Source organism: Musca autumnalis, unplaced genomic scaffold, assembly GCF_047663935.1.
Source record: "Musca autumnalis isolate F117 unplaced genomic scaffold, ASM4766393v1 scaffold_2, whole genome shotgun sequence".
NCBI classification, from domain to species: domain Eukaryota; kingdom Metazoa; phylum Arthropoda; class Insecta; order Diptera; family Muscidae; genus Musca; species Musca autumnalis.
The window spans coordinates 96,912,483-96,927,171 of NW_027411755.1; the positions used below are offsets into that span (position 1 = coordinate 96,912,483).

General features: G+C 31.6%; 1 protein-coding gene across 6 annotated transcripts in view; it reads right to left on the reverse strand.

Annotated features, from left to right (window-relative positions):
* LOC141394327 (uncharacterized) overlaps positions 1 to 14,689 on the reverse strand; it is a 387,129-nt gene that overhangs the window by 144,646 nt on the left and 227,794 nt on the right. The gene's annotated exons all lie outside the window — the stretch shown is intronic.

Sequence of the window (14,689 nt, forward strand, 5' to 3'; positions counted from 1 at the left end):
ACTCACACTTGATATTCCTTTCAGCATATTTTTCAGATCTCGGAGTTCAATTCACGAAGGAAATCAAACTCCATTTTATTGGAACGAAATGCAACACACAATTTCTGATGGGTTTCACTCAAAATTCTATCTTTTAAGCTTCGCTTATCCATAAAAGCATTATACGACCTCGACATTCCTCAGACGCGTATATAGTTTTTGGTGTATCCCACCGCTGCTTTGTAAGCTCAATCAAACACGACTTTATGTTTTAACAATCCTGAATAGAATGAATATATTATTTTCCAAATTTTCAGTATTAATATAATTATTTCGAAGGTTACTATTCAGAACACATTTTATATTTTCCATATAAATATAGTGCTTACACTATGTACTAAAAATCATTGACGTAGTATCAACATTTTTTAAATTTTTTTGAAATGGAAAAGGCATTTGTTGAAATTTTTCGTGATATATATAAATATATATATGCAACACTGTATATGTTTGCATACGGGATGCAATCAAAGACCTTCCATCGACTCCTATACGAGTTTATTAATAATGTCGAGAGAATTTTACTACACCTTAGGGACATCGACTGTACACCTTGTGCTAAGATTTTGTTAAGAGCTACAAGAAATAAGATAGAAGGAGAGGCAAGTGAAATACTTAATATGCACGGAGCCCCATTGGTCTGGGATGAAATAAAGAAAAATCTTATCTTACATTATTCAGACAAGAGAACCGAAACTTCTCTTATTAAAGAGATGCATAATCTTAAGCAATTTGGGAATGTTGAAAAATTTTTTGGTCTAATTGTAGAAATACAGTCGACACTCCATAACAATGTCCTGATTCACGAAGCAGATCAATGAGTTCTTAAAGCCAAAAAAAGAACTCTATGCTGAAATGTGTATACATTTCTCACTGGCCTAAAGGAACCTTTAGGAGCAACGATAAGGACAATGAGGTCAGACTCGTTACCCTCAGCTTTGTCACTCTGTCTAAAAGAACAAAACATATTTTATCAAAAGAAGAAGACTTTTGGGCTAAACTTTAGGTAATGTAGCTATCGTGGACAACCATACCAACCAAATTACAATGCCCAATATAGCCAAAGGAGTAATAATTTCGATCAAAATAAGAACTTTAATGCACTTAACAAGGATACAAACTCTAGGATGAGTAAATTCAAATGCTTTGGGAAACCAGAACCCATGGACGTTGACTCAGGGCACAGTAATTTTAAAACTGCAATAACTCGTAACACAAATAGAATTTTCCGTTCCCAACAACACGGCAGGGAAATGTATAACGTTAATTACGAGGATGAACACAATTCAGGAATGTATGAAGAAGTAGATAACATTGATGACTCCGGAAATTTTCCTATAATACATTACCCTACATTAATATTGACTCACCGTTTGGTAAACCTTTCAAATTATTAATTGACACACAGGACAGGAGCTTCTGCACCGTTCATAAATCCACAGTATTCCCGACAAACAACTGTTCTAAATCAGTAACAATTAACGAAGAAGGCAATATTGCAGATATTCCAAGAATTTAAAGAATGTGGAAATCTAATATTTTTTGTGTTTAGATTCCACAATTATTTTGATGGGATACTAGAAATGCAGAATATTTCTAACATAGAACAAATACTCTTTATCGATCAACCTATTAAAGTACAAAAATATTCAACTTCATCTTGTGGAAATTAACAACTGGAATTTAGAAAATCCATCTGCATCAAACATTAATGAGATAGAAGATCTAATCCGAACTAATCATTTAAACTCAGAAGAAAAGAAAGAAATTATTAAGCTATGTAAATGATATAATGGTATATTTTCCAAGGAAGGCCAAAAATGATCCTTTACAAATAAAAAAAACATCGTATCAAAACCACATATAATATACCAGTGTATACTAAATCTTACAGGTACACATATGTCCATAAAGAAGAAGTTAAAAAGCAAATGCAAAATAAGCTAGAAAATGGAATTATTCGCCATGGAGCTCCCCAGCATGGGTAGTTCCCAAAAAGAAAGACTCAAGTGGGAAACCAAATTAGCGACTAGTCATAGACTACAGGAAATTAAACGAAAATACAGCCTCAGACCGTTACCCTATACCTAATATTACGGAAATTCTCAAAAAACTTTGAAGATGTATGTACTTCTCAACACTAGACCTTGCGAGTAAGTTCCATCAAATTGAGATGGACCTCAAAGCATTCAAAAAACAGCATTCACTATCGAAGGGACCCATTATAAATACCTTACGTATTTATGTACTGAAGGATTTAGTAGGTAAAAACTAACTCGTCTATCTAGCCGACATAATCATTTACTACCCTACAGGAGCATATGTTTAATTTAAAGGACATTTTTGATCAAATCGAAGCTACAAAACGATTTCCTATTCCAAAAACACAAAGAGATATAAAATCATTTCTAGGATTATTGGGATACTATAGAAAATTTATTAAAGAATTAAAAATTAAAAAAGGAAGATCCGTGGAATTAACACAGCAATATATACATACCTTTGAATTATGTAAAGACATTGTAATCAATGACCCAATTCTCCAATATCCTGATTTTACAAAACCATTTATTTTAACAACTGATGCTAGCAATGCCACTTTAGGGGCAGTTCTGTCCCAAGGAACAATAGGTAGGTACAAACCTATATACATATTTCGCTTCTCGTACCTTATCAGAAACAGCACGTATTTATTCCACAATCGAAAAGGAACTGTTAGCAATTATCTGGTCTACAAAATACTTTAGACCTTACCTGTTTGGCCGAACGTTTTAAATAGCCACAGACCATCAACTTGGTTAATGAGTTTAAAAGAACCCAATTCCAAACTTATTCGAAGGCGCCTAAAATTAGAGGAACTCGACTACACTATTATTTACAAAAAAGAAAAGCTAACACAAATGCTGATGCATTAAGTAAAGTAAAATAAAAGGAACATACCAACATGCAAACCGACCTTAATATAAATGAAATTGCCTCTGATCAAGGAACACAGAGTACAACTACACATTCAGCATTTCGGAAAAACCTTTGAATGAATTTAACTTGCAGGTTGGTTTTACAAAAATCGGATTCAGGGTCACCATTGACTATAGAGACAATATTCACAAAAAAGCAAAGGAAAACTATTCGATGTCAACATTTTACTGAAGATATAATGACTAACATTTTCAAAGAATTCATAGTACCGATAAGTGCTATATATACAGATGATGAAACCTTTAGGATTGTTCAACAAACGTATTCCAAACACTTTTCACATAACAAATTATTCAATGTAATACGCTGTACGGTAATATTGACTGACGTAAGACAAGACTATGAACAGGAAGCCATTATCAGGGAATACCATGAAAACAGTAATCATCGCTGAATAAACGAAACCTATTTAAAAGACAATATTATTTCCCATTACTAAAAATAAAATTGCTACAACGATTTTTTGTAGTTTATTTTTTATTCATTTAATATATACTAGCAAAATGCCCGCTACTTCGTATGCGGAAAAGGAATAATACACAAATAAACAATATGTATGGTGAACAGTAAAAATGTTGATGTACTAATACCTATTTGAATTGATATTTAATTTCATTTAAGTACTGTTCGTACACGTTTTGTTCGAATTTCAAAAAAAGACCTCTACACTTCAACAGCGGCCTACATTTTAAATTCCAGTCCATGTTTTATTAGTACGTTATGGGTATTTTGAAAATCTTATCCACATTTTCCAATCAAATTTTGGAATTTGTGATATCAAAATGTAGAAAACCTTTATTCAAAAGATGCTACCCTATATAACAGTTAAATTTTGAGACATTTTATAACAGTTAAATTTTGAGACATTTTATATTTAGGCCTTTTTTAGGCCGCATAGATTTTACTTTTTCAAATGAACTTGCTATAATGTTCAGAATAGGCAACAAAAATAAAAACAATTTTGTTGAAAAGATACGGTTCAGGACCTTCGCTCAAATTTCACAGTTTTAACTCTACTTGTTCACCCAGTGCCAATGGTATTACATGTAGGAACCTTTCATACATTTAAAGGTGGATTTTAATAAACATTCTAAACATTCTGATCCTGATCCTCTGATCTCAACAGTGATTATCATAACAAATTTCATTTATCGATTCACTCAATACCAGTGCTTCAATATTTAGTATTATTTAATACTTCTAGTACACTTATTGTACGACCACCTCTAACAATGAACCTGACAAATCATAAATCGGAATTCCGCTTCTATTTCTTAGCCCAATACCAAACTTATTGCTATTTTGTACTTTTCACACGCTAATTATACAACTAAATATACTAAATATACAACAATTCGAAATTCCATTTATATCCCTTCATGCAACACCAAACTGGTACCAATTATTACTTATAATATGTGTAAGTTTCAAAAATTACTTCCTTACATATATCCAAAACTATATCCAAACCGCGATTAATTATTTTTCGTATACATAATTTCCAAAACTTCCTATCTATCTCCACTATAAACGCCCAACTGCTATACTAATACCGAATTTCACAATTGCAGCTCTACCCTTTTACACAATAGGTGTGTCTTTTTACGTGATAATTTGTAATAATTATTACGAAATGTTACTAAATGCTGTCTTTTTACACAAAAGTTCAGTAAAAGAGAGCGAAGTTAGAGAACAAGTTTGACAGTTGTTTGCTGAGAAATTGCTAAAAGTTGCTGAAAGAATTTTTCCCAGCAACATTTAGCAAGTTCGATCAGCTGTTTTTTAATCATCTGCAAATGGACAGCTGCTCAATGTTTATCTTATTTTTTGTGGAAAATACTATAAATATTACGACTCAGGTTTATTTATTGATTATTTTATTAATATATTAATTATTTTCTATTTATTTTGCTTAAAATTGAAGAACTTTTCCATTGCTTTGGAATTATTTTTTCGTTCATGCATTGGCGCCAATGTTTTTGTTTTGGTTATCAACTGTTATCTTGCTAAAGTTTACTAAATGCTGTCTTTTTACTATTTTCTCTATTTTCGTATCAAAGAGTAAAATCTTTTATACTCTGAGAAAAGAAGTTACTGAATAATTATTACTGAAAAAGTAAAAAGACACAACTAATAACAATTTGAACCAAATTCTGTGCCAGTTTCATTTAATTACCATCTCCAACAGTAATTCCGAATTTTTAAGGATTTCACCTCTATCCGTTCACCCAAATCTAAATTGTACTAAATTTAGTACCATTTTGTACTTTTCGTAACCAGTCCTACACTCCAACAGTAATCTAAATTCCAAATTTCAGGAATCCAGCTATCTACGTTCACCCAAATCCAAATTAAACTTCATCAATCTCTAACTCCATCAGTAATTTTAAATCCAAATTTCAGGATTCCAGTAATCTTAATTCTACTTTTCAGGATTCCACCCCTATCCGTTCAACCAAATCTTAATTGTACCAAATTTAGTACCATTTAGTACTTTCCGTACCCATAAGGACGAATTTCCAAAACTATCTTAATACTACACTCCAAACGTAATTTAATTCCAAATTTCAGGATTCCAGCTCTATCCGGTCACTCAAATCCAAATTGTACCAAATTTAGTACCATTTAGTACTTCTCGTACACATATGTAAGTACGAACTTTCAAAACCATTTCCTTATAATAACACCACTTCCCAAACTTGATTCCCATACTAAATTTCAAGATTTTAGCTATAACCGTACAAAATATACAATTGGTACAAAATTTAGTAACTTTTAGTACACTTATAGGTCGAATTTCTAAAAACACTTTAGTACATCTTTCTAACTCTCCATCAGGGGTCTTCATTCCAAATTTTAGAATTCTAGCTCTTCCCGTGCGCCTAATATAAAGGGTACCATATTTTTTAGTACCCTTCTAGGACGAATTATCAAAAACCCAGCCTTATCTCATCCCTACACACCAACAGCAACCCACAGTCAAAATTTCAACTTTCTAGCTTCACCCGTTTCGTCTCGGCGATGATATGTCAGTCAGTCACTCACTCATCACTAAGCTCTTTTATATAATAGATTTACAAATTCTATAAAATATACTGAAAAATAGAAACATATTATATAGATCTTATGTACTACATAGCCCTTCAAAAGGGGACTCGAATAGTTTTTATATACATATAATTTTCTGTTTGTTTTATTATCTACATTTTTACATATTTTTGTTTCATGTTATTTTATATTATGATATAGTGAAAAAATGTGAAGAACACTACATTTTTATTTGAAGAAGATAAAAAATGTTAGGGCGATAAAAACAAAGAAAATGTGGCTCAGCTATTAAGACACCAATACTTATTATTATTTTTGTTAATATCTAACATGTCTTTTTTAGATATACTAGTTAATATTTGACCGCCTATATATGTAGGTGGTAAAAAATGGGTATACCTGAATTATTTTGTATAAATCCCTTATGATCTAAGTAGACAAAAGCAATTCTCAATATGTTTGCTGCGTTATGAAGTATTTTGTTGGAAATATATCTTGTGTATCCACTGTTAGGAGATCTGTACATGGAGGTGCAAACTCGGAGGCATTTTCTTTCGAACTTTCTTATGGATTCCATATATGAAGGTGATACATTAAACCAAATCGGACATCCATATGTTATAATTGGTCGTATAAGTGCTATGTAGAATAATACTTTTATATCTGGTTTTATGTGTTTAGAGTAAAAAATATGACTATATTTCATAAAGGCTCCCTGTGCTTTGGATACTTGATATTTGACGTGATCATGGAAATAAAGAAATTTATCTAAATATATACCTAGATATTTTACTACGTTTTGATTTGGTATATTAGTATTTTGTGGCGACTTGACGCAAAATGATTTCCAGTTCTTTTTTATATTATAATTGCATTTCCCACTGGGGGGCGAAAGAGTATTGATTCGCTCTTTTCAAAATTTATTTCCATTTTCCAGTCAGTGGCTTATTGTACTACAGAATTAAATTTTTGTTGCAATTTAAAGTTTATTTGGTCAATTTGTTTATCGGCATGAAAAATAATTATGTCGTCAGCGAAACCGATTGAATCTGGTACTGTTTTTAGTAATTCATAAATATACATATTAAATAAAATCGGTGCATTGACTGCGCCTTGCAGTAAACCATTTACTATGGCGAAATTAATTGAACTATTGTTGTTATTATTCCTAACTGTAAAGGATCGGTCACTTAGCATATTGTACAAAAGATTAACGAATTTGAATTCGAAGTTGTATTCTTGGAGTTTATACAGTAATCCTGGTATCCATGTATTATCGAAAGTTTTTTGAAAATCAATCAGACAAGCGCCCGTACAGTATGTTTTGTTTAAATTCCAATGTACGTTGGATATTAACATGTGTGCAGCATGTATTGTGGAATGATTGAATTTGAATCCAAATTGGTTGTCATTTATTATTAATTGTTCTTCGAGATGTTTTATTATGTTGGTACTGATGCATACTTAGAAAATTTTGCTGATATTTGGAAGAAGTGTAGTAGCACGGAGATTTTGTGGGTGACTAGGGTCTTTATTTTTTTTTTTTTTTGGGTAGTACAACAACTTAACCAATTTTCCATTTCTGAGGGAAATAGGAATTGTTAATAATATTATTAAAGATATTACAGTACTCCATAATCAATTTATCAGGGATTTTTCTTAGGACTATGTTCGGGCCATTGTCTACTCCGGATGATAATTTACTCTTCAAGTTTCTTAATACAGTTTGCCAAGGAAATGTTTTCAAACTGAGAAAACGAACACTTTTCATGAATTAATTAGTAAAAAAGACATATATTTGCGAAAAAAATTTCGGGTTTTTCCAAAAAATAGTTGGTCGACTTATTTGAGAACAAATTGAATGGATAAATAAAAAAATTAACCCACTTAGTTCAACAATATTAACCAAAAGAATAATTAACATGTATTGCAAGGTGCCAAGAAAATGTTTTCAAAATGTGATTAAGGTTCCAAAATACCCCATGTTCTCGAAAAATGTTAAAAAATCATGACATTTTATGAATTTTATTCCTAACAAGGATTAGTTACTAACAAGTATCAACAATATTAGGCATGGAATATCCCCACTAAGAGGGTTATCATATGGACCAAAGGGGTACCAGATCACATTGTATGTAAACAATGTCCTATAGGTCTCAAGCTGAGAATATCTAAAAACTAAGACGTTTTTTTGGTTTACCAAGATGTACTGCCATCAATTACAATGAATATTCCCAACAGCAGAATTCAGTCAGGAGGGTTGTCAGATCGACTAAAAAATTACCAGGTCTTATTAGCAGTAAATGGGGCCACCTAGGTCCACAACCAGGACAGACATGTGGTTTATTTCACTCTAATTTAATTAAGAGATAAAAATGTTTCGTGAAACAGTCGAAAATAGCACATTTGGAGACAAATATTCTTTAAAAATTTGTGGAGTACAGATTTCTACAATTTTCGCAAATGCTTACTATGATAAAAATGTTTCGTGAAACAGTCGAAAATAGCACATTTGGAGACAAATATTCTTTAAAAATTTGTGGGGTACAGATTTCTACAATTTTCGCAAATGCTTACTATGACCTACATGAGACATTTCATGTACGGTTAAGTAATACTGCGGCATAATTTTCTAGGTGACGGGGAAATAATGCTACAGTGTTACCACGGTATACCATCAAAACCAAAAAACTTACTAGAATTCCCCAATCTGGCTGTTAATAGATAAAATCCGATGTCTATAGCAAGCTCAGTATAATCTAGCAATATCTTCCATATGTATTTCTAAACGATTTTTGTACTTCTTGGTTATATTTTGGTTTGATTTAATGAATGTCCTTATCCATCAATTCGATTTCAGCTAAATAAACCACTTTTAAGATCTAATTGTGGGCCTAGGAGGTCCAGTTTACTGTTATTAAGACCTGGTACTTTTTTAGTCGATCTGGCAACCCTCCTGATCGAGTTCTGCTGTATGTAATATTCATTGTAATTGATGGCAGTCCATCTTGGTAAACGAAAATAATCATAAAACGTCTTAGTTTTTAGATATTCTCCGCTTGAGACATATAGGACATTGTTTACATTCAATATGATCTGGTACCCACTTGGTCCATATGGTAACCCTCTTAGTGGGGATATTCCATGCTTAATATTGTTGATACTTGTTAGCAACTAATCCTTGTTAAGAATAGAATTCATAAACTGTCATGATTTTTTAACATTTACCGAAAACATGGGGTATTTTGGAACCTTAATTACATTTGAAAATATTTTCTTGGCACCTTGCATTACATGTTAATTATTCTTTTGGTTATTATTGTTGAACTAAGTGGGGTAATTTTTTGTTTATCCATTCAATTTGGTCTTAAAAAAGTCGACAAATTAATTTTTGCCAATAACCCGACATTTTTATCACAAGTATTTGTCATTTTTACTAATTAATTCATGAAAGTGTTCGTTTTCTCAGTTTGAAAACATTTCCTTGGCAAACTGTATATAAATTAAGTTATCTACTGATACAATTTTTTCTGAAACTGCATATCTGATCTTATTCTATCTGAAAAATGTTCTATATATGTTGGACTGTTATCATAAGTCGATTTTGCTTCTAAAAATCTTCTGAAACTATCCAGTACTTTTCTATGATTCTCATTTTCAGTATAAATGTCTTTATTTCCATAAACCGTTTCTAAGTATGCACCCATTACATCAACTATTTGTACTTTATCTCTTACTAAGAAGTTATTTGTGCTGTTTTCTACTTCCAAACTATCAGGGTTTATATTTGCTCTCTCTAAAAGCATAGTTTCATTTGTTGATATTCTCATTATCTCAATAGGCTTATTACATGTTGGTATGTATATGGTTCTCTTTTATTTTTAAATAAAGGCACGGCTTCTTCTACGGCTCTTAAAATGATTGAATTAAGGTTTTCTAAGTAGGAATCAATTTCTTCGTTTGTAATATTATTATTGTGAGGTAGTACCTTGTTAGAACTTTTAAGTATGTTTAGAATTTTATTTTGAAAAGATTTCCATTTTGTGTTTCTATAGTCTAATTTTGTAGACTGCTCTTGTTGGAGAAAAATAAATGGTTCTGAGTAACAATAAGGTAATATTTGAAGGCAATTAATGGTTGAGTTTAACTTTTGTATATGTATCCGTCGGTCTACTATACAAATATCAATATATGAATTACTTCGTGGAAATGAGGGGAAGTTGGATGCGTAGAGTTTACATTTAAATATAATTTCGTTTTCTTCCAGCCAAGTATTAAGTAGAAAGCCTTTATGATTATTTACTATATTACCCCACCCTATATGTTTAGCATTTAGATCCCCTGCTAAAATGTAGTAGTTTTCTAGGGAATCTAGGCTTAATGATGCAAAGAGATTGTGAATATAATTTTTAAAAAAATTATCGTTATTTCCTGATGGATAATACGCTGATATTATTAACATTTCTCTTGTAGTGGTCGGGAAATTAGTTTGTATGATGTTTTGATTGTTGTTAGAACCCATTATACATCCATGCAAGAAAAGAGAGTATCTATTCTTGCCGCTTGTAAATGTAATTGTTTTTCTAGGTTTACAATCTGGTTTGTTAAATTAACAATATTATTTTTGAGATCATTGAAAAATTGACCTACACTGTTAATATTAGCATCTTCTCTGGTCGCATTAGCATAACTTATTTTTGGATCAACCTTGTTGGAATTTATCTGAGGGTTCTGTTTTAGTAGTGATCTTCTCTGTTTAATATTCTGCTGTAACTGCTTGTATTTTTCAAATCCCCTGTATGAAGATGGGTGACCAAATTTGTTGCATAAAACACAGAAAAGTTTACTGCGTTCTTCCGGCTTAACGTTATTTAATGAACATTGTCCGATATCGTGACTTTCATTGCATTTCACACATCTTGAATGTCTATAACAGTTTGATGCGCTATGGAAAAATCCTTGGTATCTTCTGCATTGTTGTATTTCTGGTTTGCGAAGAGTCTCCCAATGAACCCAGCGATGTAGTAATCCACGTATTTCTTTTAGATAGTGTATGTTGATATCAGGCGATAATTGTACTATGAAGGCTGATGGCGTATAATCATTTCTCTTTGATTTGGCTGTTTCAAATTTAGTTACTTTAATGAACTTCAAGTCATCCTTTTCGAATTGTTTTAATTCTGATAATACGTATTCGGTATCGGTGTTACCATTTATACCTTTTAATAATACAGATTTAGTTTTAATACTTTTTTGAGTAAAAGTGTAGAATTTTGCTTTAGATTTTTCAAGGTGATTTTTAACACGAACAAAATGTTGTAAAGTATTCAAATATAATACTACTTTATTGTCTTTTCGGTTTGTTTCTTTAATTTTAAAGTCGGTAATTTTAAGGCCATTTTTAATAAACGCAATCAATTCATTTGCATTTACATCATATATTATCGGGGGTATTTTTTCAGGTTTGTTTTGATTATTTGTATTATTATTTGCTTTCTCTTCTGACGATCGATTTATTGTTGGAACATGTTCTTCTTGATGTTCTCAGCTGTTTTTGTTACATTTGTTGCTTTATTTGTTTTGTGCACGTGGTTATTAAACTGGGAGAGTGATTGTTCATCACACTCAAAATCATCGATTGTGTCGAGAGCATCATAGTAGTTGGTTCTTGCATGTTTGCTTTGATTGTTTTCACTCATTGTGATTTTTTTTCGTTTTCTGTCATTATTTGTAATAAATGATTTTGTTAAATTGTTTTTTTTTGAGCATTTTGCTCACACATATTTTAGAACCAATTTTTTTGTTCTTTTTTAGTTATTTTTTTGCTTTTTGTCTTAATAACAAAATTACAACAAAATGTTTTGGATTTAGTTTTCATTTTTATTTTTTGTACCAAGTCGTAACAGGTTTGAGTAACACAACCGTCTCTCATGACAGTCATATTCGCACTCCTTGCTAAAACGATAAACTACTGTGAAAAGTGTCAACAGAAATCCTCCAAAGATTAAATATGAAATCCTCCAAAGATTAAATATGCAATACCAGAAACTCCAGAAAAAACCACTTGACATAATACATATTGACCTTTATTCAATTATTTTCCAAATTCGCTGCTGCATACAGCCTTCCAAATAAAACAAATTTACAACTCTCACGCATTCCAAAAGGACAAAAAGAGGACTTATTAATGGAACTGCAATAAAATTTATTACCGGAAATAAGGACGCTCAAGACGCACATGAATTAAACAAACAAATAAAAAAAATTGAAACTAACAAACGAAATATCAAAATTACCCTTGAAAATCAATATAATCTTAATACAGAAATGATGAAACGGTTTAAAAATTTGACTTCCCATATTAACACAGAACAAATCAAAATAGAATCTATTTTAACAAAGTTGTCACAGGAAACGTCAAACAGAATACAAAAGGAAGAAAACGTTCTACATGAAATGCAGTATTTAGAACAAATAAACTACAACATAGATTTGCATAATGACTACATAACCAATTCAACTGAAGCTGTAGTTTTAGCTAAATTAACGTAATTTCTGAACTAATATTAAACCAAAACGAAATGAAATTCATTTATGATGTATTGAACCAACAGTCTGTCGAGCATATCTCAGACGAACATGCTTATGAGCTCCTTGGCCTACAGGCATATTACAAAAATAGTAACATTATATTCAACGTAAGAATACCTGTACATTCTCAGAGGCTATTTCAATTCAGTCACATAATTCCCCTACCAATTAATAAAACAAAATTAATCGTAACTCGGCCATATATAGCCCACAATAAAAAAAGCGTTCAATACTTTGAAAAAGCATTCCCAGGATAGAACACACATTTTATTTCAACTCTTCGTCATATAAGGAAAATATAAATCAATCATCATGTATTGGGCACCTGCTCAATCACAAGCAACACAGATGCGTATTCAACGACGTTGGAGAAGCCGAAGGAATTATCGCACTTGAAGAAAATTACATTATACTTATCAATGTTAAACGTTTACTAATAAACTCTACATGCAGTAAAAATACACCCGAAGTAGAAGAAACTCTTGTTTTGCGTTAAAAGTCCTGTGATGTTTTCATCAATGGAATACGGTACTCGGACAACCACTCTACGTTCTGGGAACATACACATATTGCCCACCCCCTGCACTTACTCGAATAGATGAAGAAGCAACTATCGAAACCCTAAATTTGAGGAAATTGGCGGATTTTTACTTTGAAAACAAGAAGGCTGTCCTTTCCTAAAGAATGGGACAAAAGACAGAACTGCATTTAACCAAACCAAGGCGAGTGTTGATGAGAAAATCCCGTTAGTGTGATATTAAATGATGCTAAAATTTTAGTTGCTTATATGTAAGTAACGTTGGGGTCGAAAGGGTTAAGACAACATGACATTTTTTTAATTTTTTTTGCTTTGTAATCAAATAAGTTTATCGACTTGTGTCAATACTATTTTTTTATCGCCGGGGCGGCTACGTCGGTGCAGTGTAAGTCAATTAACATACATACGTGTCCAGACCTTCATAAAATTAACATATGTATGTGTCCAGACCTTCATAATATCAGGCCTTTGGTTAAGATCAATACCTTGATAACATCCAATTAATTAAATAGTGCCCAGCTTTTTTATAAAAAGTGTGTGGTTATAACAACTCCGTGGTTACAAGATTGTTGACGAGTTTTCTTGTATTAATAGGTATACGATTGTTTTTGATCATAAAGAGGTTGCAAAAACCTTTCATGAGGAGTACATTTTATGCCACCTATATTTATGCTGAAAACAAGACATGCCTAAAGTTTTAAGGAAAACAAGAATTATTATTATTATTATTATTATTATTATTATTATTATTATTATTATTATTTAATAGCCTATGTTACTTTCAGGCCATGTGGTTCATCGGTTTTTGAGTCCATAAACAGACGTAGAAACATTTTTCTACTTTATATACATATATAAGATAACTTTATTCCTGAACGATAAATTCCGCCCCCGTGTATTTGGAAGAAGATATCTTGACCTTTCCACTGATGTCATTTATGTTGATGTACGTGGTCAGATAACAGAGTTAAAGTTCATTTAGACTACACTGGATTTAGCGATTATCTGGCTTTATTTGACATATGTTGTATGAAAATGACAACTTAAATCCACTGGATTTGCTAAATCCAGCATAGTCTAAATCAGGCATAACATCCGTTTATCTACTGGGATCCCTCAGTTTTAATTGTGTACAGTGTAACCATAATCACGCTAGAGGGCTCGGTTATAGTTCAATACTGACAAAATTTTGCAAGAAGTAAGAGTTCTGTTCAAGGAAGATGCCAATAATTTTGGATAATGATCGGATAATATTTATCGAGTAAAATTGAGCATAACTTTTGTGGGAAATATCAACATTTAGTTTTTGGTCCATATATTCATTTCTGGAAGAAAACGAAACTTGGAAACCAATTCGCAACCTATCCCTTAATGCAAATTACATCAATGTAGCGATTACATAATGCAAGCATTGTCTAACATGTAAATGGGTTTCTTTATAGTTTTGGGTTGGTTGTAAATAACTATATTTAGCTTCCATGCTACAAAATGTCG